Genomic DNA, 23,711 nt, shown 5'->3' on the forward strand with positions numbered 1-23,711 from the left:
AATAAAGTGCCTTGGGCAAACATTTAAAGTGAAATGGGAGGCAGCTGGGTCTTGCCACAGGTCTGGACCTCAGCCTGTCTCTCTGCTGCTGATTTTTATATGGCAGCGGTGCAGAGCTGTGAACAGGATCATCACATTGCCTGGAGATGTGTTGGTTTGGGAAGCGCTGACATCACTGTTATCAAAGCCTTCTGGACTGTAGAAGGTTATGATGTTCATGCAAGGGCTTTCATGCTCTCAGTTAAGCTTAACAGCTTGCAAAGGAGAATTTCCATTTATAGAGGTCCTTCGGGGATGCTAGCTGGTCTGTTTGGCATGAATGACTGACACACCACAGAACAGCAGCAATGATATGTGCTATACATAAGCTAACAATGATTGATTAAAGTAATAAGAGAGGGAAGATACTATGCCTGAAGAGACAAATGATATAAGCAGCTTGCCTACCACTATGGAGATAACTGAAATAAGAATAAATGTTGACAATGGATTATGTAAGTCATTGATGCCATTTAGATTTCTGAAAAAGATGCAGAAAAAATAAAGCATCAATCATTTCATTACATATGCCTGTTGTTCATTTTCCTTCTCCATCTCCAGCTTTCTATTCCCTTAGCTGAATGTTCATTAAAGATAAATCTCATGTGTTTTGCTAATGACTGGACCATACTTGGAGGGTCAGGGAAGAACACTGTGGTCATCAGGTCCTTTATCAATTGTACTTAGCAGCAAGTGCAATCAGAAACTGTTCTGGACTTGGTCTCTGATAATAAGCCAGGGCATGATATATGCAACAGAAATAGTTGAGCAACTAAGGTCTACTTTAGTGATCATAATATATTCAGATATGAATTATTCCTCTGGGTATGTGAAAATAGAATCTCAGAAGTTAATGTAACTTCTCTCCCTCATCACCTCCCTCCCCCTTCTTTTTTTTTTCTGAGACTGGTTTGGATCTAGTATATGGAATAATTTTCAGGAAGTGAAATGATATCAACAGAAGTGCAGAAAATCGACCATTATGAAGAACAGAAAAAAAAAAAAAAAAGAAGTATGAAGTTCTGTATCTAATTGGCAGGTATAGAGGATGGATACCAACTATATTCATCCCGGTAAAAAGTATCAAAAATAGGACAAGAGATAAGGATGTGGTAAAGCAAAGATAATAAGGAGGAGCAGAAGGCATTTGAAAAGTTCAAAGGATATGTTAAGTGGGAGGAATGGGCAGATTATATGTGTAGATAAAGCAAGTAAGAAATAATTGGAGTGAAAATGAACACTGAACATGAAACAGGCCAAGACATCTCAACCCCACAGGGTTTTAAGATATTTACACAATAGTCAGCTGGGAAAAGGGTAGTCTTTGTAAACTTGATAATGAATTAAATTTTATATAACATATCAGCACCACAAAACATTCTGCTCCTTATTCCAGTACCTTATTCAAAGTCTGCTGGAGTTGATGGCAGTCTTTCAGTAGCTTTTCAATGATTAGATCAAGTCCTATTAAAATTATATATCAGGTAGGTTGAACATTCATAACCTAGGAATTTAGGCTCAAATCCTCGGCAGACAGCTAGGCACCTAAGACTCATCTGGTCCTTGGTCTATGAAATGCCTTTGAATATCCTATCAGTTTGTTTTTAAAGCAGGTTTCACCTTCATTCAAAGATTTTTTTTAATATATATTAAAATTTAATAATCTAAAAAATGCAAAAAAATGATAAAAAGAAACCCAGTGTAATAAAAATCTTAATAAATTCATAATGAATTGAAAACCAAGAACACCAAGGGTAAAATAATAATAAAAAATAAGGCAATAAAACTGTGAATTAAATATTTTCTATTACTATATTGATTTTAAAACCTTCTGATTGGGGAAGAAAAATACAAGCTTAATGAGAATTTTACAAGATAAAGAAAAAATAATCTAAAATATTCTCAGAGTGATAGTTTCAAACAGAAATATCCCCATCAGCAATGATAGTCACCTGGCCAATTCGTCTGGCCAGTCTCTTCCCGTGGTGCATTTGTCCTCTGAAATGAATGATCAAACTGTGAGGGGAGCAGCAGTATCTCAGTGCAGTGCAAGGAGAGTGAATAGAGACAGGCATTCACAACAACTCAAAGTAGGACAGATCTATTATGTTCATTGCTTGTGGAGTTAAAAACCATTCCTCAATTCAGGTGCAGAAAACACAGTAATTTGTCCAGTTCTTAGGCTACACATAAACACAGAACCATAGATCCCTGGGGAGCACCACTGGTAACCAGACACCAGCTGGGTGTAATTCCAGATTGCACACATCCGAGCCATTTGCAGCCAGTTTCTCCAGGAAAACACAGTGGGAAACTGTGTCAAAGGCTTTACTGAAGTCCCAGTAGAGTCCACATTCATAGCCTTTCCTTCATCCACTGAGCAGGCCACCCTGTCATAGCAGGAGATCAGGTGGGTCAAGCTGGGCCTGCCTTTCACAAAGCCACGCTGGCAGAGCTGCATAGTAAAAGGAATTGCAGGCTACAAAGAAGACATACTACAACCACTAAGCTGCTACAGAACAGATTTTCTTTCTTTTTTCTTTTTCCTTTCTTTGTTCTGTTTTGTTACTTAATTTTTATTTAAGAGCATGATAAGGTAAGGAGAACATCTTTACCCATGCGCATATAATGGGCCGCCAACATTTTCTGCTTCTTTCATCAGCAGGCTCCTTTCCCTTGGTCTGGTAATTCTTTTTCCCCACAAGAAATGTAAAGTCTATACAATTACTGATGAAATCAAAGCAAAATATTCAGAGTTACGTGACTCTTCTTGAGGCAGAACTGTGTCTCGTTAATGAACTGTGTTGCCATACTGAGGTTAGTAAATAGCATTAACCCTAATTTAATGGTCAAGAGAATGAGGCAAATGTTAAGAGCAGAAGGTGCAACTTCTCAGACTTCTCAGCTAGGGAGTGAGTCAGCAGTAGAGCAGGACAGGGTACAAATATTTTCTTTCTCTGGAACCCTCTTGTTAGTTCAGCCTCTATTTTCAACACCATACATTGCACTTTGTCACAGGAAGCAAAATTGAGGGAAGTAAAAACTCCACTCTTAAAAGCTTTGTGTGCTTTTGTTTTTTTGTGTTTCTTTGTTTATTTGTTAGTCTGTTTTCTAGCACTGTACCATGACTTAGCAGATCAGTTCAAAAAGAAAAGGAGCTGGGGGGGTGGGGGGGCTTAGGTTGGTGGAGAGGAGGTAGGGGGGAGAAAAAATCAGTGGAGTACTTTTTATTAATTGGGTCAGGTTATCTGCCTGTCAGCAACACTGAAAAACATGCATTTGGGATATTGCTGCTGAGCATGCTTTCTATTTCATCCCAGTGCACACCTCAGCTGTACCCAGCATTTAATAAGCATTATATTTAGTGCCCTTTAAAAAAAATGATTGAATTATTGCTCTTTTTATGGTTCTATAAAAGCCTTTAATAATTTGGGGGCAGCAGCTTCAGCTTGCCTGCCTGGCCAATCGTCACTGAGTGATTAAATTATTTATGCAGGATTCAGTTAACTTTGTTTACTGTGACCAGATCTTCATGTCTTTAGTTTGGAAAGTGGAAGCCAAGTAAGTGCATGTATCTGGTGGTTTCTGGGTGTGAGTGGGTTGCAGTGGGCATGGCGATGGGGTGTAAATAAGCAAAAACTTATGTAAAAAAAAATCACAGGGAAAAAAACCCACCGAAAATACATGCAAAGAGAGTATTTATATAAAATTCTTTTTAATAACTACCCAAACTGGCCTGGAGGACACAGAGAGAAGGGAGAAACTCAGAAGAGCTTGGTTTGAAACAAAATTGCCAGCGATTTTTTTTTCACTGCTAAGACTGAAATTGGGTAAAGACCCATGGAAGTCAAAGTAAAGAACTTCACTGAGGGTTAAGGCAGGATTTTGGATTTCTATAGTTACAGGTAGTAACAGTGAAATCATTCTGTTAAATGTGCTGTGGTTTGCTCAAGACCTTGTTCTCCCCTTCACAGGTAGAGAAAATGTGTTAATTTATATAATTTCCAATAATAGAATTGACTTACATTAGTCAGAAGAAAAGTAAACCTCTAGGTTAAAACAGCTTTATCCCCTGATGTCGGGACAAGTGCCATTCCATCTGTTTGTATGTGAGATCTACCCCCACAGCCTTCAAACCACACTGCTGTCAGCTTTTAGCTGCAGGATCCATTTTAGCATCCTTAAGATGCAGCTTTGATGAATTTACAGTAAATAGTTTGTAGAAATAAGCATCTGAAAAGAAACCCAAACCTGATGCCTCTATGGTTATCAGTTTAAAAAGTACCTGTGTAACTGAAATATAATTTTTCAGCAAAGGAGTCTCTAATTTACTGATTGGGATGAAAGTTTACAACAGTTTAACAAATTATTTCACTTGAACTCTGTTGTTTTTTGGACCTGAGGGATTGTACTTTTTGTGTTTCTGGGAGGTGGAAATACCAAAAAAAGAGAAAAAATTTCTGTTGTGTTGAAAAAAAAGAAAGGCTTAAAATTAAAAAATATAAATGTTAAATATTTTTTTAGTACCTACACACAGAGATATTTTGGACTGGCAACAATTGTTACTTTCTACAACAGACACAGACCTAGAAAGATGTTGCCATGTATTTTGGTGTTTGTTTCCTTGCTTGATTGTTTTTCCATCCATGATTTTTTTTTTTTTTTAGTGTGAGGTGCATCATATAGGGAAAAAAAATAAGAAACAGTGTACTACTAGATCCCGGTCCTGCAATCCTAGTCCTCACCAGAGCATTATTAAACTCCTCCTTCTCCAGGAATTTTCCTCATGTCTGTAATGTTTTGCAATTTACTTCTCCCTTACTGTTGGTAACAAGTCCTTTTCCTTAAAAGTAATTTTTTCTTACAGGGAAATCCTCTTTTTTGTCATTTTAAGTTGTTCTTTCCTTCTGTGAAGATGAGGCACAATCTCACCTGACAGACTGTGCTTTAAGTAGCTGAATGTTGGGATTATTAGAGAATTCTTATAGTCTTGAGTTATGTTAGACACTAATTTCAGTAACGGGGCCCCACAATGCAGGTGCTGGCAACAAAGAAAGACACTCAATGCCCTGAACAGAGCACTATTAAAATCTGACTCACTGTAGGATTTCTTCAATCACTTCTCCCTCAAAAACTTCAAAGACTTATAAAAAGGCAAAATTGAAGTCAAGCTGTGGTGAATCAGGTCCCTATATACACTAACCTTTAATTTAAGGCATACCAAAGAAATGATGAGTTGTATCTCAGGCCATGGGGAAGGGAGAACGATTCATGATCATTCATGGCTTAGACAAACAGCAGCGAAGGAAAGCATCTGGGAAAGGCACATTGAGTAAGAGCAGAGGACATAACCCGCCTCATATCTACGCATGGCAAATCAATTTAATGCCTTTCATTACTGCTTGAAAACGGAAACTTACATGTGAACAATAAACTTTAATCTGGTTGACAACAGTTTAAAAAATGCACTGGAAGCAAGTTTCGGCTGCATGACATACTTTATGACACTTATTAAAAAGACATACTTGTAAGTCAATTAACCTGCCCAATGGTACATTTTAGCTTGTTTTCTATTAGGAAAGGCAGCAAAAGGGCAAAGTTTTTCATTTGGGAAAGTTCTAAGTTGATTCCTTTTCCCTCTTTAAGTGAAGGACATTGCTGGTGTCATCATTCCTAGCCAGTCCAATATGAAATATAAGCCATTGGTGTCCACCAACCCATATTGTCACAGGTAACGGTTGCTTATTCCCTAAAACTTTATAGTCATTGCAGTTTGATATGGTAATTCATTAATTACAGTAATGATGACACCACAGGATGAGGCAGTTAACAAGACACATCTATCTGTATATTACAGAGAGCATCATTTGCACCCAACAGAGGTAAGGTCACAAAAGCATTTTAGCTGAGCTTCTCTCATCCCAAAACTTTCCTAAACATTTGGGTGTTCCTGCTTCTGTTCCATTTCCCATCCCCTTCCCTCTCTTTAAAGTTTGTGCTATTAAAATATATGTATACACACAAACACACAGACACAGATACAATCTGTATAAATTTATTTTATATCTATAAATTCTCCAAATAACATGTATAAATATATATAGCATGTATAACTAAATATATGTATACACTTCATATATTACAAACATGCTTCATTCATAGGTGATATGTCCTTGTGTATATATATGTATGCACTTATACATAAAGACTCATAAGTACAAAAACACACATAAGGATTTTGTCTAGATTAAAAAAAAAAACCAAAAAACAGCTGTATGATTTCTGGTGGCTTAGCTCTATGGCAACATGTGTTTGGAAAGGCAAAAATGGAAGGGAGGAGAGAACTATGATTTCTTCCCTGTGTGAAAGTATATTGCATTGCACCTCGGCTCATGATATAGGGAGCTGTCAATGGGTAAAGTAGACCAATGTAAATGTAGAGAGGACAGGGTTCTTTTGCCCACAGTACTGCAATTTCAAAAGAAAAGGTAAAAAAAAAAAAAAAAGGCAGCTATATGGTATATCTAATTGCATTCTGATTATTAGCTTGCAGTGATTATTTCAGTCTGGATTCAGAGGAACATTTTAGCTCTGCATTCTGCCTAACTTGCACAATTTTAAGACATCTTGCTACTTTTCCTACTATTAAAATCATAAACTCAATGCCAAAACTGGTTGATCTGGTTGGAGTTTTACAACTAAGAACAGTAAAACTTTGTTCAGTTTTGTCTCATGTGCGTGTCAGACCAGGTTCACTGATGATTTCAAGTTCAGTGATGCTGAATGTGCTTGAAGTCTGCCAAAATCACTTTGATCTGCAAGTTTCAGTTATTGCAAGTCTTTTAAATATCCTACTTGGGTAGGATTAAAAGTATACTTTTTTCTTGTGAGATATTTGATAATTTTACATCATATCTCTGCCTAGTCTTGGAAGTGTTGAACCAGAACAGCAGCAGTATTTTAATTTCTGTAATAAATATTAGAGGGCAACTAGGCAGTTTAGGAGCATGGATATACACGTATTTAAGCTGTATGCTGAGTTATCCCTGAATCACCATTGTTTTTGTGTCAGGGTTCTGTTTTCTTGCTTTAATTGCATAGAATTGAAATTTGTACTAATATTTAGAACCCTTCTAGCTTCTAATGGCAATGGATTGTTGTGTAACTCCATATATTTACATTCTTCTCCAGAAGATCAGAAAGGTTATATCCTAAGACTGTCCTGATTCTTATGGAACATCGATTTACTGATTATGGGGGTGGCCATAAAGAACAAGTAGAAGGTGATGGATTACTGCATAAATATTTAAAAACTCCTTTGGGATTTATATTTTCTGAATCTGTCTTTCTTGGATGAGCATATTTCTAAGTGTATATTTTAGTGTCAGTAATTATACACATCCGTACATATTTTTGAATACATATGCAGGAAATTAACTTGAACAATCTATAAGAACAGAGGAAGGTCTCTGAGTGTTCCATGGCTGGGTTTCTTCAAATATCAAGAAGCAAGTGCAAAAGAAATGAGTCAGGTAGTCACTAAGTAGGTAGCTAGCCTATGGTGGAAAAACGAAAAAAACCTTCCACCTTTTAAAATGCATACAAAGCAAGCCTCAGAAGGGCCTACAAATCCAAATGCTCTCAAGAGGGTTTGGGAGGGAAAAATGCTTTCAGCAACTCGTTTTTATCTTCAGGTTTTTCACTTTATCTCACTTTCTCGAATGCTGGAAGCTGACCCTTAGAGGGTCATGGAATCTGATTTATTGTACTGTGTTTAAATCAACAAAGTCAGTTTCTCAAAGCTGTGCTGTAAGTTGCTGGTAATCTTACTCAAACTTACCTATCTTCTTCTTCCTCCCCACTTTCATGTTTGTTTAGAGTGAGAGAGATTCTGGTATCAGGAAGCCAAGAACATAAAAGATACCATAATCATAAGAGTTGGTTTCCAGTATAGCGTGTAATTTTCCAAGTACATATGGTGTGATTGTGAACTGATTTATTGCTTTTCTTTCCTTTTTTGCTTTCTTTGTTTTCTTTTTTTTTTCTTTTTAAATCTAATCATCAGTGAATGATCAGGATTTTTTTTTTTGAGTCCTGTAGGCTCTGTCATCTAAATCTAATTTAACCACTTTTAATTTTTTCCTTGTAATTTCCAAATATCAAAATATATCAGAAAAATATAGGCAATATCACAAATAACCAAGAAATCAAAGCAACTATAATGCATTAAATTAATCAACACTAACTTGTGGAAAGACATTCTGTATTTTGCTACGTGGTCATTAGGGAAATGGTATCAAAAGTAAGACTGCTGTGGATTGTTGGAGACACAACTTTACACTAGTGTTTCTTTGTTCCACATTGCTAATGGGAACAGAAAACTAACAATGTTAAATAGGTCAAGATGCAGAGGAAAACCTGGTTATATGTAAGATAAATAATTCATTTCCTATTTTTACCATTGGCTAGTAGAGAATGGGAAATTTTATCATTGCTCACAAACTTAAGAATGTGCATTGGTCAGAGTGAACTAGAATAATACAGGTGGTTATTTTGCCTTATTTTTTTTAGCACTCCCCTTAAATTCTAGAAAAATGGAATGCTTTGATTTGTTATGGAAGGTTAGAAGTGACTTGGGTTGGTGGGAAAATGTGAACAGTATTCTTTCTGCTAAATGTCAGAAATTTAATTTAGGAATTTTCATTAATAAGCTCCTAAACTCCCCAGTTGTCTCTTCAAAGTCTTACTTTTAAAGGTGGAGACTTCAACATGGCTGCAATTAACCCAAGTTAATTTACATTGGATAAATCTGGTTTAAATTCCAGCAAAACTCCTGTAGACAACAGTTGTACAATAAACCAGTGGGATTCTGAGCTTGCTCTGAAATGTGCATTTGGGGTGCTGACAATGAAGTAGGTTTGAAAGACCTGTTTGGTTTATGCCATCTGACATTTGCATCATTGCTCTAAGCACCTGAAATATTACAGCATAAACCCCAGGAACAATCCTGCTGTATTTCCATGTGGCACAGGAGCTTGTTGGGATCCTTCTTAATGTCTATATCCAAATAATCAACAACAGAAAATGATATTTATCTGGAAATGAACAAGAACCCTTTGGGGTAGAGTTAATAACATAACACAAGTGACTATCATTTTTTTATTGCAGCAATAGATTAAAAATAGAAACAAGTCTCAAAGGCTACAAAACTTACAAATACAGAAGAAAAGAGATAGCAGTGTGGTATTGTGATCCTTCTCCTGTGCCAACAGGTCTTTCACTGTGTTCTAATGCATCACAGTAAAAATATCGTCGGTAAATCAGCTATTTTAGATTAAACATGTGTTAGTTACTGTGACAGAAGGTTGCTATTTTTTAAACCTTTTTGAGAATAAAATTTGTTGTAAATAAAGCAGGATAGGATTATGCTTCATTGTTTTGGGGACTTTAAGAGTGGTGTAAGTATCTGAAATTCTCCAAGAAAACTGTCAAAAGGGATGCTTCCAATACCACCATGCGATCCCTTGTGAACTACAGGTTCAGTCAATTTCTTGCATTACAGCTTTTATAAAGACATTAAAGTCTTTGCACAAAGAGTTAAAGCAACACAAACTCTAGCACACTGGTAAACCAAACATTTAAATTGTCATCCTAAACTCCCTTTTTATCCATCCTAAACTTTGATATTTCTGCTTTCAACAACTTAATAATGGGTTTTGGTTTTGTTTTATCATGGTTGTGGTTTTTGTTTTGTTTTTTTAATTCCTACTTAGAGACTTCAGTACACTCAATTCCTTACTTTGATAAGGGAAACAGACTGAACCACTCTATTTTCTCATTATAAGGAAACTTCTAAAACCCTCTGATCACCCAGTATCCACAAGATCATACAAAAATTTGACCCCAATGGAATAATTAATTTTTCTAGTCCCATACCCTGCATAAATAATTTCCTTTTCTTTTATCTAGTTGTTCCTATATTTAGCATAGCAGCCTACACCATGGCAAACATTGTCTAGAAAAGTGTGTGGTGCTGAATTAAACCCATCATGTAAAACTATCATTCCCTTTGGCAGTTTGTTCCAAAAATTTGCTTTTCCAGGCTGTTAAATATGAGAGCCTGATTTCTTGTTTGAATTTAACTCCAGTGTTTAGCCATTGTGTTTGCTACTTTTGTCTGTTGAATGAAACAAATGTTCAGATTTCCAGCACTTTCTCCTCTTTATGTTTGCATTTTCTATTTTAAAGCATTTCTTCAAACCCTTAGGCCCCGTTTTTGTGAGTCTTTTCTATGCTTAAACTAGATGGCCAACGTGGATACTTCAATTTTGTGTAATGTGTCACTGCCAGTCTTCCCAAAGCAGTGTCTGCCCTCCTCTGTAAAAATATCCCTATCTCTTTGCAGGGAAGCACTTCATGGGAGCTCTGAGTAGTCTTTCTTTGTTTGTTAATTTTGTGACTGGCATGATGCCACTGCCCCCTCAGATTCTGCTTTTTTCTTTCTGTACCTATGGCTTGAATCTTCATTTTTTTCAAAATTCAAGAGCTTTCTCTTAATTAACTGAATTACAATACTTTTTTCTTTTTTTTAATGGGCTCAGTTTATTTTCTTTTATTTGTTAATAAGTTGTTTTTTCATTTAATAAATGCTTTGCTGATATCTCACACTCATAGCTTTTTCAATGGAATCTAAGCTTCTGCCCTTTCCAGATATATTATGAAGAATGATTTAGAGAAATATTAATAACTACCACATTGGTGTGCCATAATAAAACAAGAGGGTTTTATTGAAATTTCTTTCTGAGGCACAGAAGAGTGAGGATTGAGAGGGAAAGAATTGCTCCTGTGGATAATTTACTTCAGGATGTTGTAGAAAAGGACAAGTCTCAGGGAGAATTTAAATATCTTGTCATCTCATGGATAGTATAAACAGTCCTATAAATAAGTGGGCCAAAAAAGGAGAAGAGGTCATTAAAAGCAGAAGGTGCTGAAATAAGTAAGAATGAAATTGCCTTCAAAATCAGGATTATAGAACATGATTCAATAGTCCTGCATTAACTTTAATGTGGGTCAGGGAACTGACTGAAGCATAGATTACGCTCACCTCATCTGACCATAGAAAGAGAGGGTCTAATAGATAATGTGGTTCATTCACCACATTCTTAAACTTAGACTCTAATATCTGGTAATAAACAGCTCTACAACAAGTCCCTTTTGTTGGAAATACATCACTAAGTATGCAACAGGTAGTGCAAAGTTTCCTACCCCGAAAAAAAGTCCCAGTGCCTCTGGTACAGACAGCACATATATTCCACTCTGCTTCAACTGGAATTATTATCCTGGTTGTGTTCATTGTCACTTTTGAGCAGTGCATTTTAAAATCATAACCACAGCAAGCCCCACAGACACCACTAAGTAAGAAATCTTAGAAGGCTATCCAGGGCTTTCAACACAAAGCACGGGGCATTGCAATGAAAGGCTGAATGCCATCTCCTTTCAAGGAAGCAACAAGAGAGCCCTGAACTGGTAATATCCAACTGCTAAGACTAAATCAGAAGCCCAGTGACATCAATAGAGAAACCTCATGGATTTCATGGGGCCGTGGATTGGACACTTATGCACGTTCAGCAAAGCACTTACACATATGCAGATGGTCCTTATTCTCCAAATCATTTAAGGACACGCTGAACTTTCAGTAAGTGCTTACAGCTCTGTTGAAGTCAATTTAAGCATACTTTAAAGCAGTTTGTTGAACTGGGAGGAAATGATGAATCTGGGCCTCAGTGAGTTTTATGTAAATGCATGATGTACTTAAATGTAACATATTTATGTAGTAAACTCTCAAATATCTCCACGGAGTCCAATTGAAAAATGAATAATACATAACCTCTGGCCCTGTGATTCCTTTGAGCTGGAGGGGCCAAGCAGCCCAGAAGCTAAATGGTTACCTATTTCTATGCCAGACTTTTCCTCAAATCCCAGCAGGAAGTTTCTACTTAATGGAAAGGCTAAACTTCTGTATTCAGCTTTCTATTCATCCCTTGCCAAGAGTATGGAAAACCACAAGTGGATCTTCAGAGGGGGAAGAAAAATTAATAAATTTGTTAATTTTATTTCCACTATTTCTGACTAGATCTGTTCATATGCCCTCAGATTATGATTGCCTTCATATAAATTGGACACAGAAGTTGACAACTTTCATAAACTCTGTGTCAATGAGAAATATCAGTTATGTATAAAATTTAGTGTTTAATACAGTTTTTATTTTATTGCCAAAGGTTCCTGTGTAGCTCAGATGATTTAAGCAGTCAGTAAGTTTCAAGGGAAAGTGCATAGTAAAATGAAGAACAATGTCTTGCTCTCTTCTGTAGCACTTAACTTTGCCAAGAAATGTATTTTTTCCAACATCTGTTTTTTTAAAAGGAGCTCAATTCAGTGAAGAAAGAAAGAAGAAAAAAAACCCTATAAAATCTGACATGAGCTTTTTGGAAAGACAGACTTCTATTTTATTCAGATATGTATGCAAGGAAAAAAATAATCATGCAATATTTTTATTTGAATGAGATTTATGGAGCACTTCTGACAACTACCTACACATTGAAATGCACTTAATTCTGTGCGTGATCTCCAGAGCTTCAGATTTGTTTCCAACTATTTCGTGCCTTATGCAGCTAAATTCTATAACTTTGCTTGCCAGGCAGCATTTAGTAAAGCAAATGAGATGGATTTATCTATGCTGAATATATACAGGGTTTCTGTTACACTGTTGTTAAAGCCTTAATACTGTAAAGACTGATGTATCAGATTTACGTATGTAAGTCAAATAGGATGACTCACAAGAATGAAGCAGGATAGCTAAGTATGATGTGTAGAGCTATAGTCATAAATTGCTGCCTAGCTCTGTGGTACACAATTTTACAGACTAGACAGAAAACTGCTGCTGCAGATATGCATTTGTAGGTACTTTCAGTCTCACTGTTGTCAGAGGCAGCAAAAATATCATGCTGAACATAGTGCAAATGATACCATAAAGTAATTGATATTATTAAAAGTGTCTTTCTTCTCATTGTGAAATTCAGCATTTCTTTAAGTTAATAACTCAAGGAAGTGAATGGCTGAAATAAGTACTACTGAAGGCAATATCTTTCTTCAGATCAGAATCTGGATGAGCAGGAAAACTTATACGGATATACTGCAATACTGCAATTAAGGCTTTTTTTTTTTTTCTCTTTAAACATTCTTTGTAACGTGCAGAAAAAGAAAAGGCAATGAACCCCTGTCATATTGTGATTTTTTTTTTTTTTACTCAGTCATGGCAAGAATCCAGACAAAAAGCAGTTAGAAGAGAAGGCAGCTCTGGTAAAAGTTTTGTGGACATGTAGCAAGACAGAGAATGTGTTCAGAGACATTATTATTTCTGTCATTTTAATAGAGTTCCAGGCCCTGCATTAACAGAAAGTGACTCTGAGAGATATTTACCATAGTTACCTGTCATCTGTATGTACGAATATGTAGGGTGTGGGAGATTTTCACTAAAGGCAACTTTCAGGGCTGGCCTGAAGCTACATGATGGATTTCATAGTATTTAGAAGGAGACCCTTGAGACCTATATAAAATCTGGAACACAGACCTGCTTTCAGGCTTTCTCCCACTTGGGCAGCCCTTGCACTCACCAGGTTTGTTATGATACATGAGTGCTCACAGCTGAATTACCTGTGTTGTCTATTTAAGACTTCTCTGAGCAGTTCATCGCATTGCAGACTGTGACACACCTTTGATATACACAAAAAACACTCTTTGCAACCCCAGTTAAAAAATCAAAGTGGGGATCCTAATACCAGGAGATATTAGCCCAGACAAACTAACAAGCACCAAATATTTTGTCAGCCAGAAAGCAAAAATTTTGCTGGAGAAAGATCACATTTAACAGACATTATGTTATTTTGAAAGCAATGGTTGGAATGTATTTTACGTCTCCACAGCTGAATAAATGGAAATAATGGTAATGCATCTCCACGATTTTCATGTCTGTTAATCCTGGGTAGCAATGACATGATTTAATCTAAGCCATAAAATATTGACATTTTTCTATACGTCTTTATATAGACATTTATGTACATAAATGAGCAAAGGGCTATGTAGCTGTAGAAACATACTTGTGATTTTAGTAAAGATAGATTACTTTTCATTTTTAGATTACAAAATACTAAAGAAGTAAGCAAGAGTGAGTCCTGCTGTTTTGCACCTGTAGAAATAAAAGAAGGTGGGAAAAAACTTATGTAGTCAGTCACTTCTTAAATTGGGAAAAATACTCAAAATCTTGTTTCTCAATTGCAGGCTCCTTCTATCCACTTGGAACCACTGCTTCTCATAATTCAATCCCAGCTATTGAGTGTAATAGAAAAGCGTGATAAAACTTGTCTCCAGTGTTCACTTCACTGTCTGGGTTGAAAAAAAAAAAAAACAAACCAAAACAAAACAAGGAACAACAACAACAAAACCACTTCACACTGTAAAACAAAGGCTAATATTACCAAAAGACTGGAACACTGGCTGTAGATCTCATAGGCGTTTGTACAAGGACTGCTCTTCTCCTCCTTACTCCCTGATAATTAGACATCATTTCTGCGCTTCCTCATCTTCTTCGTATTGATCTTTCATCATATAATGGGTGCAAACAGCAAGAGGAAGGCTTAATAACAAACATTAAAATGAATAAATAATTGCAGCCACAAATCTTCCTCAACGAACTGATTATTTGTTCAGTGACAATATTACACAAAATTGGCTTTACATAATTTAAAAGGACACTAGCAAGTAGGGATTTTTTTTTAATAGCATTTTTCCTCTCTATGCTCTGTGAAAATGTATGTTGGGGGCTGGTGGCCTTTTCTTTAAAAGAGTACAAGGGCTTAACTTCCCAACTACTTTTCCAGGATCTTCATTTTATTCAGTAGATTTCTGAGGAGGTAGGAATGGCTTATCAGTGATCAGGAGTGAACTACCTTTCGCGCAGATCTACACGACATTGACACAGAGTGCTTGGGTGCCTGATTTTCCTGTCTTGAACTTGAGTATCTTACAGGTCTGAAAGTCGAGAGCTCTAAGTAGATCACTGAGGGTAGACAAAATGAATAGACTGAAGGAGAGGTCAGGTGAAGAGACCTCGGGTTAGGAGAAATCTTCCCATGTAGAATGAGATTAATCCATTTATCCCTTCTCTCTGGTGAGCAGTGATGCTGTGACATCCTCACAGCCACATGACACGACAGGAGCAAGAGCAGTTTTTTGGACTCTTCCAATCTGCAAAGTCAGGAGCTCTGGCCTCCTCTCCTACAGGACAGAGCTCTAGTCTATGCCCTGACCCTTGCATAAGACACACCCTTATTAGGATAGTTGAGGCTTTTGCGTAAGTGGCTCAGTGCTACCAAGAACAGTTCAATAATCCATAGCTGAATTAAAATGCTAGTGAACATGAAGGAGTGTCTGCCTTTAATGAGGGAATTCTGTGCCATAGTGTTATGACAGGTCTCCAGTACAAGCTTGATACATTATGCTTAATTCAGAAATTCACTTAATGCAATCACCCCTATCACAGAGACTACAAGTATCAGCATCATCAGGGTATCCAAGTTTGCTACTGCACACAGTCTCTGACCTCAGTGTACACCACTAGCCATTTCAGAGCTGTCATGGGTCTGCCTGATAAAAATACCTATCTGTGACATGTCCCAGACACCTGAAATGAGAGGACTTTGAAGGTGAGAGGTCAAGTGTACTTTATTCACTAACGGACTTCTCATTCAAAAAGCTCCATAACAAGGTGTCCACACATTGAACAAGTAATGACCTGAAAACAGCATGATTTACAGGATGATATGCTGGCAGAAAGTTTTCTAACACCTCCCAGAAGTGCACTTTCCAGAAACCCACTGTACATAAACATAAAGGTCTGCAATCTGTCAGTTAATATTAATGTGGTCATTTGCTGGTAAGTTGTAATAACATGATGCACATGGGACTTGCTACACTGACCTTTTTGGTGGAAGTGATTCATTAAATGGTCACTCATTTAGACAGCAGTAACTATTTGCACAGCTATTAACATTTTAGAACTTAACTAGGTATTTATTGCTTTCAAAAGGGATTTTTTTTTACCAAGGTTAGCTGAAGACAAGATTTTTCATTATTTAATAAAGAAAAGAATTTGAAATACAAAAGCAGTACAAAGGGGTGGGACATTTATTTGAAATGTCTAACTTCAGATTAGTCTAAATGTCTGAGCTATTATCTGTGTGCTTTTGAGCCCATGACTACAAATCATTGCTTTCACTGTCAAAGGCTAAATCAAAATCTTCCTTTCTTTATTTCCTGAGCTGGTTTTACCTCCTTTATTCCAACATTACTTAAAGAGAGCAGAGAAAACATGGAAAAGTGAAGAAACCTGTTATGTCACTAACAACCTACACCCTGAAACCAAGATCCATCAACTTCAATAGATACTTGCTTCCTGTCACCAGGTTTACCTGACGTCTGCCAATCTAGATTTAAAATCTGCACAAACCTAAAATAAAATGTACATACAGAAATTACCATACAATCTTATTTTAGAAAATTTCTTACATAAGCAAACTAATTTTTCTTGATGCCCTTACAGGTGCCAGGTGTCTTTCCTTTCATTTTGCCTTAAAAAGTTCTCAAAACAAAACAAAACAAAACAGAACAAAACAAAAGGCTGAGAGCTTTTGCGCTGGGACACTTTTGAGACTGAAATACCTTTTTTACACTCAGCTTTTTTTTCCTTTCTATATTCCCTCAGCCTTCTGGCCATAGGTCAATTCAAATGAGTTGTTATCCCATCTACACTTACTTTAAGTTCCTCCACCTCAAACTTGGGGGATATTCTTTATATTTTGTAATAAATTTAGAAATTTGAGGGAAATCAAGAAGATATTTTGCTTTTAGGGTGTGTGGGAGAGCCACTGGTGACCAGCAAGATTTCAGTCTGGGTAACAATCAAGTGTAATTCTGTACATGGATGTGGGGAGATAACATCTTCTTTCATTTAGTGATTTTTTTTTTCCACGTTTGTAGATATTTGACCACAGGTCAGTCACAAAACACACTGTCCCTTTGAGCCTTGCATGACACAGACTTGCACATATTTTTGTTTTCTTTTAATTTTCAATGTAGCCAGGAACTTAATAAGCCTGAGATGTGAAACAGGAACCTAGAGCCATAGCCTCACCATTCAAATAGCAGCAGTATCCTTCCAGAAGAGTGGCATCTTTTCAAATTTCCCAGTGCAGCGCCTCCAGAGATGGTGTGATGAGGCATGCCGTACATGACCAGCCATCAAATATTAAGAGCAACCATAGGAGTGACAAGATTGTTCAGCTGAACAGCTACAGTCAGTCTGGTTAGCAAGGGATCCTTCTTTGCTTCCCAATGAGCTGTTAAAGGGCTTGTGTTTTTTGCAAGCCTCTCCAGTGTCTCCTCTATTTGCAAAAAGCACTTGCATTAAAGCAAATCTAGGAAAACACAAATCCGCTGGGAAGTGGAGCAGCCATGCAAAATCATTATCCTAACAGCCCTAAACACTCCAAACTAGACTGTTGTTTCATAACATGTTGATCACAGCAAGTCTGAGTGGCATGTGCATGTGCAGGAGATAGATGGTACATTTGCTTATAAATGAAGTGGGGAAAACAGTCGGGAAAATAAGCTGTTAGCTTGGCCCATGGGAGAGCAGAGTTCAAGTCCTGATTTAACCACACAAACATCCACAGACTAATGTGACACTTGCTCATGCCTCACTTTACTTTTGCAAAATGACTGTGATAGTTGCCTTTCCATATCGTTATTAAAAGAAAACAAGCCCTTTCTTTAGCTTTCACTCACCGTAAGACAGTGATGCACAAACATATAGATTGACACACGTGAAAACAGCTTAAAATGACTAAGCCTCAGCTGTAAAATACATATACAGAGAGATTCAAAGCTGTGGTAACAAAAAGCCCACAAGATAGTCATATGCCAGAATAAAAGAAAATAATAATTAGGAGTTAAAATAAATAAGATGCAGTTCTTGCATAAGACAAACTTTACTACATGAATTCTTCAGTGTTTTCACAACTCTTGCTTTGCCTTCCTTTATTTTTTTTAGCATTTAGCAACATTATTTCATGAGAACTTTATACTATGTTCAATACTAATGGCATAATTAGTGGTGGAAAATACTTAGTTGTCGCCTTGTATTTATTTATGTTTCTGGGATCATGTAAAGTTCTGCTACATTAAAATTTAATTTGAAAGAAAAAGAATTTTATTCATTTTTCAGTGTAATGACCATTTCTGCTTGGCTTACATGAATGCTAAAATATTGTTTGAACATTTTTCCATTTGTTTTCCAAGCATTTATGTAAACTCCTAAAGAAAACAGCGCAATGCTTTGTTGGTGGACTATTAGACAAAAGAATTGTAGACACATATTTTATTCTCAGCATCTTGTCAGGAAATGTTCGCAGTCCCATCCATTATTTAGCACTTAATTTGTTAATCAATTGATTGATTGATTTGGGGATATTTTACACTGGGATTAACATGCACACACACAAAAATCTTGTCTCTATGGTAAATTCAGGAAAATTGTATCAGAATGTAAAATGTTCTGATGTTTACAGATGTAGATTGAATCTGTCATGCGTTGGCAACTACTGAAAATAATTCATTGCTTTGAACATAAATATTTTGGATCAAACCTCAAAGCTTATTTGATTTGGTGTGATTATTCCTTCCATGTTCAAAAGAACGTGAAGCCATTCTATGGGTAAGAAAACTGTGTTTAATGCATCGTTTCTTCTGAAGAAATTATTTCCCAGTCTAGAAACAAAAGAAAGCTACTATCAATCTCAGAAGCCCAGCGTTCTTCAATGCCCTAGTGTTTAAGGACTTCAGATTTTTCACCAACGTTCCCCTCACAACAATGAGATAATGCCCTAGGAAGTCCTTTAACTGATAATTACCAGAATCTGTACATATCTATTCCTTTTATGGTGGTCATTGCAGACAGGGCTGTAGTCTGAGGCTTACGTGTCTTGGTAACAGCATTGCTTTATGCAACTCCCCATTTCCCTCCCTTTCCGGAGCTGTACAAGATGAGCATTTGTGTGACTGCACAGTTGCTCATGGTAATGGGAGAGGCTGATCTTTGATTAGATGGAATATGTGTGCAGTTATGATCCCTAACTTGTGGATACTGTGGACTCTCTGCAACTCCGAATTTAGAGATCCACAAGTTCCCAGCCCTGGCTCTTAATGATTTAGACTCACTAGGCTTCTTCCTGTACTGCTGAGTCTCCTTCAAAAGTTAGCTTGTGTAATCTGTGAAAACTCAGTGGAGCTCAGTGGCCCATTTTGAGTCTCAGTCTGGATATATTCCCCCAATATGTCCAACAGTGCCATTCCAAGTCTGCAACACCCAAGATGGGGGACTGTGAGATTTGCTCCATGCTTTACTGGGATACTAATTCTTTAAACATGGAGCATTTTGACAATAATGCCACCAGGGTTCTTAGGGGTGTCCAAAATAAAATTACTTTTAACTTAGCTTTGGCTTGAGCAAACTGCTTCAATACAGAGCAAATTAACTATGTTTATCTGACCAAAAAGCCTTTGTTCAGCTTTTGATCTTATACAACAACAAATACGAAGAAGGATGTTAAATGGGACAATTGCATACCTCTGTATCTTACCCATATGTTTTCTTCATTTATTGCTTTTGATAATATCGCAGTTTTGTGTTCCATGTTCCCCTTTGTGTTGGGTGTGTGATTGTGCACAAAGGCAAAGACTCTTTTTCCAGTGAACAGAGAAAGAGAAAGAAGGACCTATTGTAAAACTGGGATGAAATCCAGCCATGATAGGCCAAATGTAATTGTAGGTTTCCAACTGCCTTTCACTGTGTTCTGCACATGAGCATCCAAGAGTGGGGCTGAGTCTCTCATATTTGGATTTTTTAGTGTAGCAGGTTGTATGTTGAGAATACTGGGACATGAACCAATGTGGGAGACAATCCAGAGCCTAAGAAAACTGCCACTGTGCTAACTGAACTGCCTGAATTAAACACCTCAGCACTAGATGCTCAAATGATTTCCACTTCCATCTGAATGTGTTCCAGATTTACCATGAGGTTTACCTTTTGGTTTTGGAAACCCTTTTTCCCCTGTTGATTTGACTGTCGTAAAACAACTCACATACACAAAAACATATGCATGCAAAAGGAAAAGAAACGGGCAGGAGAAGCGGGGGGAGGTGATGGGGACCAACAACTTGTTTATCAGATTCAAGTTGAACCATCTGTTGTTAATGATTAGATCTTCAGCTTCCAATTTTCATTTGAATGTTATTGCTCATTTCTAGCTGGGTACCGAAACGTCACTTACCAGTGCACACAGGATTCTAAATAAGAGACTATTTAGATTGGAAATCTGTTGGAGGAGGAAATTATGTTCCCTATTATACAGCAAAATACGTTTTCTAACACTGACACTTTCTGATATTGTGTTGCTGACTTTTTAGGGAAGGAGACTCAAGGTCTGAGGCTGAAAAATGAATTCACTGGTGGTGCAAATTACATTTGGACTAGAGGGGGTTTGGTGAATGTCAAGGGTCCAGGTTCTGACCTCAGGCAAAATGGTGTAAAACATGGAAAAAAACCAAAGTCATCAAGTATTTATTCCAGATCTACAGCAAAGGGAGGGGACCCAGCATCTACCAATGGAAGTTTAAGATGGTGCTTTCTGTATTGCACTGCTTGAAGATATATTTAAAATAGAAATAGCACAGCTTGCACTTTTCCTGCTTGCTTTCACTATTTTCACCCCTTCTACTTCCTTGTGTACATAGAGCAACACAACAGCAGCTTTCAGGCTAGAACCTGGCTGGATGCTTGTTTTCTCTAGCAGAGCATAGGAAAAACTAAACTCTAATATACCTAAATCTCCATTAATAAACCTGTGAATAGATATCTACAGATACTTCACAAACAGTAAAATTAATAATTATCTCTTTTGTATTTAAAAAAGTCAAATGTCACTGTATTTACATCATCTATTCCTAGAACAACTATTTTTCTCATGTCATAGTCTTTATATTAGTAATATTTCTGAAAGACAAAGATACGCTATTAGTTTTATTAAAAAGAAAAAAAAAATCATAAGACAATGTTTCTTGACATAATTTCTATTTGTGGCCCCTCTTTCTTTGATTGTCTATGAGCAATTAAAAGATGGCCTATGACATTGCTTCAAAGATTTAAAATGAAAATATAAAACATGAATACATGTATGCACAAAGGCAGACAAACAACAGAGGGAAAAACCAACCCCAAATCAATGAAATAAAGAGCAGTACAGAGTCTAGCCTCATTGTGCATCGATTGTATATAACAATCATTGTGGCAGCCTAGCATGAGATGATCTATGTTTTTTGGCTTAGTTTCTTTTCTTTTTCCTTTCCACTCTCCCCCCCCCCCCCCAAAAAAAAAAAAAAAGGGGGTTATGTGGTCCTTTTGACTTAAAATTTTTCTTTACAAAGTGACAAAATGACTTATCAAATGACACCTATAGCAGAAAATCCAAAAGTATTATTTGGGCATTGAAAAATCCTGCAGCAATATGAGGCAGTTCCTCATCTTTTTAAGTTAAAAAAAGGAAAAATCTAGAAGTAGCCTACTCCAAAGCACCTAACTGACTTCTGTATACACACATAAATCACAGAGGTACTTTGGAGTCTAGATCCCACTGGGATCCTAAATGCTTATATGATTTATGAAAATAGGACGCATATGGCTGTGTTACTTGGGTAATTCAGAAAAAAATTGCTCCTAAAGGGAGAGCTGATCTGGTTGGTTTTTGCAGCTACTTTGTTTGTCTTGCAATCATATTTTACTTATGGAATCTTTGTGCTCTTATGCTTGCGGGCTGTGACAGAACATTAATTTGCTATTTTTCACAGCTTGCATTCAGCCTATAGAATTTTTTATATTGATTGCAGGTAATTAAATTGTATTTGTTTGTTTTCATCACTAATGTGGTTTCTATGGGAGTGTGACCTGCCATCTCTATGGTAAATATGACAGTTTTTTACCTATGCTTCAGTTTTAGCTTTAAACAAATAGGATAGAGAGCATTTAGACAAGTTGGTGGTTTTGATGAAAAACATTGAAATAGTTTTATTACCATGTTGAAAAGCTTTATCATTTACATTTTATTTCTTTTATCATGCCCTGAATAAAGAATTAAATGCTCTAATTTATTGTAGACTCAAATGTGCTCCCTGTACCTTGTATGTGGCAAGAAGGGATGCCTCACTGCAAACTGAATTAAATGCTGGGCCTAAGATGGAAGAAGGCTATGCAAACTAGAGAAATACAAATCCTTATGGTTTTTGTGGAACAGAAGTAACATAAATATTAGAATTATTACTGACATCCAGCTACATGGTAAACCAATGAAGAAGAGGCTTGCAGTCCTTCAAAACAATAAAATGGGTCTATGAATGTCACTATGATATTGTGTGTTAAACACTAGGTATTCAGAAGACTATATAAATACATTACTTAAAAATATACATCTTTGACTAAAAATGTTATTTATATTGGTAAAAAACAGTTTGAGTCCTCTTTAATGTGTGAACGGAGTAATCAACCCATTAAAAACAAACAATGGGTATATGTAGAGTATAATAATGATATTTTACAGGAGGATCCATTATGTGGTGTATTCAGAACTGACTAAATGAACAGGAAGACAGTCATACCATGTGGTCTCCGGAGTCAGGCACTTGGAAAGCTCTGTTTAGCTGTGGCTTTGCAAAAATACTTGGGGGTACTCTGCACTTGCCTTACACTGGATGAGAGTGTGCTGGTCCCTGCAAGAGTGAGTCTGAAAATAGACCTGTAACTATCACTGTGATGTGTCACTAACATGTGGAGGTTCCTGGAGAACCTGAAGATCCAAGTGTCTTGGGAATGGGTAATATGCAGCAAACACGATCTGTAGGGGAAAAAAGACTACATAGCATAAACTTCTGAATTCCCTCTTCTCTCCTAAATGTGTAAAAACATCAGCCAAAAAAAAAAAAAAAATGTATCTAGTTGTTGCAATACTTTAAAAAGGTCATGACATGACCGCTGACCTTCATCTGCTGACAGTGACATTTTAGCTGAAACAATAGAAACACATGTTTTTAATTTTGAAGGACTTGAGCTCAATTTTAATAGATGGTGAGCACTGCTAGTAGATCAACACTGTGAGGATTGCAAACCAGTGAGCAGTGTGGTGTTATCTTATCTCGTTGTCCTTTATCTAAAGGATAATTTTAAGGAAGTAATTGTTCAATTGGCTGTACCTCTCTTTGATTAAAAGACATTTTAACAGAGAAACATTCAATTTCTATGGAAGACCTTATTCGTGGTTTGGCTAAAACTTTCAGCCCTCGGTGCATGATGCCTGAATGCAAGTGTAATGGTTGCCATCACAGCCAGCACACTGCTGCTTCAGCTGAGATGGTCTCCAGAATTAAATGCATGAGCAACTCTGAGCTTTGGAGCCAGTACTGAATAGCTGGGGGCTAAAATGTGCCTGTGCTGTCTGCAAACTGGGAAGAAC

The sequence above is a fragment of the Coloeus monedula genome, assembly GCF_965178545.1.
Source record: "Coloeus monedula genome assembly, chromosome: Z".
NCBI lineage: Eukaryota > Metazoa > Chordata > Aves > Passeriformes > Corvidae > Coloeus > Coloeus monedula.